Source organism: Bos grunniens, chromosome 12 (assembly GCF_055505025.1).
Source record: "Bos grunniens cultivar Pamir isolate PY7600 chromosome 12, Bosgru_T2T1.0, whole genome shotgun sequence".
NCBI lineage: Eukaryota > Metazoa > Chordata > Mammalia > Artiodactyla > Bovidae > Bos > Bos grunniens.
The window spans coordinates 49452-55451 of NC_141176.1; positions in this window are offsets into that span (position 1 = coordinate 49452).

Sequence of the window (6000 nt, forward strand, 5' to 3'; positions counted from 1 at the left end):
ATCAGTGCGTGATCAGTGAAATGATCAGTGTATGATCATCCACATTATCAGTGCATGCGCAGTAACGTGATCAGTGCATTATAGCCACGTGATCAGTTCTTGATTAGTCACATGATCAGCACCATTCAGACACTAGATCACTGCATGATAAGTCACGTGATCAGTGCATGATCAGCCACGTGATCAGTGCATGATCAGTCACGTGATCAGCATATGATCAGCCACGTGATCAGTGCATGATAGCCACGTGATCAGTGCATGATCAGTCACGTGATTAATGCATGATCTGTCACTTGATCAGTGTATAATATCCACGTGATCAGTTCATGCACCGTCATGTGATCAGTGCATGATACGCAACGTGATCAGTGCATGATCAGTCATGTGATCAGTGCATGACAGCTACGCAAACAGTGCATAATCAGTCATGTGATCAATGCATGATCAGCCACGTGATCAGTGCATGATAGCCACGTAAACAGTGCATGAACAGGTACGTGATGAGTGCATGATCAGCCATGTGATCAGTGCATGCACAATCACGTGATCAGTGTATGATCACCTTCGTGATCAGTGCATGATCAGCCACGTGATCAGTGCATGATCAGTCACGTGATCAGTGTATGATCAGGCACGTGATCAGTGCATGATAGCCACCTGATCAGAGCATTGTAAGCAACGAGATTAGTGCATTATTAGCCACGTGATCAGCGCATGATCAGCCACGTGATCAGTGCATGATCAGCCATGTGATCAGTGCATGCACAGTCACGTGATCAGTGTATGATCAGCTTCGTGATCAGTGAATGATCGGCCAAGTGATCAGTGCATGATCAGCCACGTGATCAGTGCCTGACAGCCTTGTTATCATTGCCTTCAATTACGTGATCAGTGAATCTGCAGTCACGTGTTTCTTGCATGGGCACTCACGTGATCAGTGTATGATCAGCCACGTGTTCACTGCATGATAGACACGTGATCAGTGCATGATAGGCATGTGATCCTTGCCTACAATTACGTGAACAGTGCATGTGCAGTCACGTGATCAGTGCATGATAGCCACGTGATCAGTGAATGATCAGTCACGTGATCAGTACCTGATCAGTAACGTGATCAGTATATGATCATCCACATGATCAGTGCATGCCCAGTCACGTGATCAGTGCATTATAGACACGTGATCAGTTCTTGGTTAGTTACATGATGAGCACCATTCAGACACGAGATCACTGCATGCTAAGTCACATGATCAGTTCATGATCAGCGACGTGATCAGTGTATGACCAGCCACGTGATCATTGCATGATACGCAATGTGATTAGTGCATGAACAGCCACCTGGTGAGTGTATGATTAACCACGTGATCATTGCATGATCTGCCACGTGATCAGTGCATGATCAGCCACGTGATCAGTGCATGCACAGTCACGTGATCAGTGTATGATCCACTTCGTGATCATTGCATGATCAGCCACGTGATCAATGCATGATCAGGCCCTTGAAGAGTGCATGATCAGTCACGTGATCAGTGTATGATAGCCAGTTTATCAGTGCATGATCATCCACGTGATCAGTGCATGATCAGCCACGTGATCAGTGCATGATCAGGCACGTGAAGAGTGCATGATCAGGCACAAGATCATTGTATGATAGCCAGGTTATCAGTGCATGATCATCCACGTGATCAGTGCATTATCAGCCACATGATCAGTGCATGATCAGGCACGTGAAGAGTGCATGATCAGGCACAAGATCAGTGTATGAGAGCCAGGTTATCAGTGCATGATCAGCCACGTGATCAGTGCATGTTCAGCCAAGGGATCAGTGCATGAACAGTCACATGATCATTGTATGATCAGCTTCTTGATCAGTGCATGATCAGCCACGTGATCAGTGCATGATCAGGCACGTGATCAGTACATGATCAGTCACCTGATCAGTGCAAGATCAGGCACGTGATCAGTGCATGATCAGTCACGTGATCAGTGTATGATCAGCTTCGTGATCAGTGAATGATCGGCCACGTGATCAGTGCATGATCAGTCACGTGATAAGTGCATGATCAGTCACGTGATAAGTGCATGATCTGTTAATTGATCAGTGCATAATATCCACGTGATCAGTTCATGCGCAGTTACGTGATCAGTGTATGATCAACCTCGGAACCAGTGCATGATAGACACCTGATCAGTGCATGGCAAGCAACATGATTAGTGCATGATTAGCCACGTGATCAGCGCATGATCAGCCACGTGATCAGTGCATGATCAGCCATGTGATCAGTGCATGCACAGTCACGTGATCAGTGTATGATCAGCTTCGTGATCAGTGAATGATCGGCCACGTGATCAGTGCATGATCAGTCACGTGATAAGTGCATGATCAGTCACGTGATGAGTGCATGATCTGTCAATTGATCAGTGCATAATATCCACATGATCAGTTCATGCGCCGTCATGTGATCAGTGCATGATACGCCATGTGATCAGTGCATGCACAGTCACATAATCATTGAAGGATCAGCCACGTGTTCAATGCATGATAGACACGTGATCAATGAATGATAGCCACGTGATCAGTGCATGATAGTCACGTGATCAGTGCATGGGCACTCACGTGATCAGTGCATGATAGACACGTGATCAGTGCATGATAGCCACGAAAACAGTGCATGAACAGGTACGTGATCAGTTCATGTGCAGTCACGTGATCAGTGCACGATAGACACGTGATCAGTGCATGATAGCCACGTGATCCGTGCATGATCTGTCACGTGATCAGTGCATGTGCAGTCACGTGATCATTGTATGATCAGCCACGTGATCAGTGCATGTGAGCCAACTGATCAGTGCATGATAGCCACGTGATCCGTGCATGATCAGCCACGTGATCAGTGCATGATCAGGCACGTGATCAGTGCAGGATCAGTCACGTGGTAAGTGCATGATCAGGCACGTGATCAGTGCATGGTCAGTCACGGGATCAGTGCATGATCAGCCACGTGATCAGTGCATGATCAGCCACGTGATCAGTGCATGATAGCCACCTGATCAGTGCATTGTAAGCAACGAGATTAGTGCATTATTAGCCACGTGATCAGCGCATGATCAGCCACGTGATCAGTGCATGATCAGCCATGTGATCAGTGCATGCACAGTCACGTGATCAGTGTATGATCAGCTTCGTGATCAGTGAATGATCGGCCACGTGATCAGTGCATGATCAGTCACGTGATAAGTGCATGATCAGTCACGTGATGAGTGCATGATCTGTCAATTGATCAGTGCATAATATCCACATGATCAGTTCATGCGCCGTCATGTGATCAGTGCATGATACGCCATGTGATCAGTGCATGCACAGTCACGTGATCAGTGTATGATCAGCTTCGTGATCAGTGAATGATCGGCCACGTGATCAGTGCAGGATCAGTCACGTGGTAAGTGCATGATCAGGCACGTGATCAGTGCATGGTCAGTCACGGGATCACTGCATGATCAGCCACGTGATCAGTGCATGATCAGCCACGTGATCAGTGCATGATAGCCACCTGATCCGTGCATGATCTGTCACGTGATCAGTGCATGTGCAGTCACGTGATCATTGTATGATCAGCCACGTGATCAGTGCATGTGAGCCAACTGATCAGTGCATGATAGCCACGTGATCCGTGCATGATCTGTCACGTGATCAGTGCATGCACAGTCACGTGATCAGTGTATGATCAGCTTCGTGATCAGTGCATGATCAGCTTCGTGATCAGTGCATGATCAGCCACAGGATCAGTGCATGATCAGGCACGTGAAGAGTGCATGATCAGGCACATGATCAGTGTATGATAGCCACGTGATCAGTGCATGATCAGCCAAGTGATCAGTGCATGAACAATCACATGATCATTGTATGATCAGCTTCGTGATCAGTTCATGATCACCCACGTGATCAGTGCATGATCAGGCACGTGATCAGTGTATGATCAGCCACGTGATCAGTGCATGATCAGCCACGTGATCAGTGCATGATCAGGCACGTGATCAGTGTATGATCAGCCACGTGATCAGTGCATGATAACCACATGACTAGTCCATGATCAATCACGTGATCAGTGCATTATCAGCCACAGGATCAATGCATGATAGCCATGTTATCAGTGCATGATACCTACGTGATCTGTGCATGATCAGCGACGTAATCAGTGCATGATCAGCCACTTGATCTCTGTATGATCAGCCACGTGATCAGTGCATGTGCAGTCACGTGATCAGTGTATGATCAGCTACGTGTTCAGTGCATGATAGCCAAGTGATCAATGCATGGTAGCTAAGGGATCAGTGCATGCTCAGTCACATGAGCAGAGCATGATCAGCCACGTGATCAGTGCATGATAGCCACGTGATCATTGCCTACAATTACGTGATCAGTGCATGTGCAGTCACGTGATCAGTGCATGTGCAGTCATGTGATCAGTGTAAGATCAGCTTCGTGATAAGTGCCTGATCAGCCATGTGATCAGTGCATGATCAGTCACGAGATCAGTGCATGATCAGTCACCTGATCAGTGCATTATCAGGCATGTGATCAGTGCATGATAGCCACGTGATCAGTGAATGATCTGTCACGTGATCAGTGCGTGGTCAGTGTGGTGATCAGTGTATGATCATCCACATCATCAGTGCCTGTGCAGTCACGTGATCAGTGCATTATATCCAGGTGATCAGTTCTTGATTAGTCACCTCATCAGCACCATTCAGACACGAGATCACTGCATGCTAAGTCACGTGATCAGTGCATGATCAGCCACGTGATCAGTGCATGATCAGTCACCTGATCAGTGCATGATCAGTCAGCTGATCAGTGCATGATAGCCACGTGATCAGTGCATGATCAGTCACGTGATTAGTGCATGATCTGTCACTTGATCGCTGTATAATATCCACGTGATCAGCTCATGCGCCGTCATGTGATCAGTGCATGATATGCAACGTGATCAGTGCATGATCAGTCACGTGATCATGGCATGCCCAGTCATGTGATCAGTGCATGACAGCTACGCAAACAGTGCATAATCAGTCACGTGATCAATGCATAATCAACCACGTGATCAGTGCATGATAGCCACGTAAACAGTGCATGAACAGGTTCGTGTTCAATTCATGCCAGTCACGTGATCAGTGCATGATAGACACGTGATCAGTGCATGATAGCCACGTGATAAGTGCATGTTCTGTCACGTGATCAGTGCTTGCGCAGTCACGTGATCAGTGAATGATCAGCCACGTGATCAGTGCATGATAGCCACCTGATCAGAGCATTGTAAGCAACGAGATTAGTGCATTATTAGCCACGTGATCAGCGCATGATCAGCCACGTGATCAGTGCATGATCAGCCATGTGATCAGTGCATGCACAGTCACGTGATCAGTGTATGATCAGCTTCGTGATCAGTGAATGATCGGCCAAGTGATCAGTGCATGATCAGCCACGTGATCAGTGCCTGACAACCTTGTTATCATTGCCTTCAATTACGTGATCAGTGAATCTGCAGTCACGTGTTTCTTGCATGGGCACTCACGTGATCAGTGTATGATCAGCCACGTGTTCAGTGCATGATAGACACGTGATCAGTGCATGATAGGCATGTGATCCTTGCCTACAATTACGTGAACAGTGCATGTGCAGTCACGTGATCAGTGCATGATAGCCACGTGATCAGTGAATGATCAGTCACGTGATCAGTACCTGATCAGTAACGTGATCAGTATATGATCATCCACATGATCAGTGCATGCCCAGTCACGTGATCAGTGCATTATAGACACGTGATCAGTTCTTGGTTAGTTACATGATGAGCACCATTCAGACACGAGATCACTGCATGCTAAGTCACATGATCAGTTCATGATCAGCGACGTGATCAGTGTATGACCTGCCACGTGATCATTGCATGATACGCAATGTGATTAGTGCATGAACAGCCACGTGGTGAGTGTATGAATAACC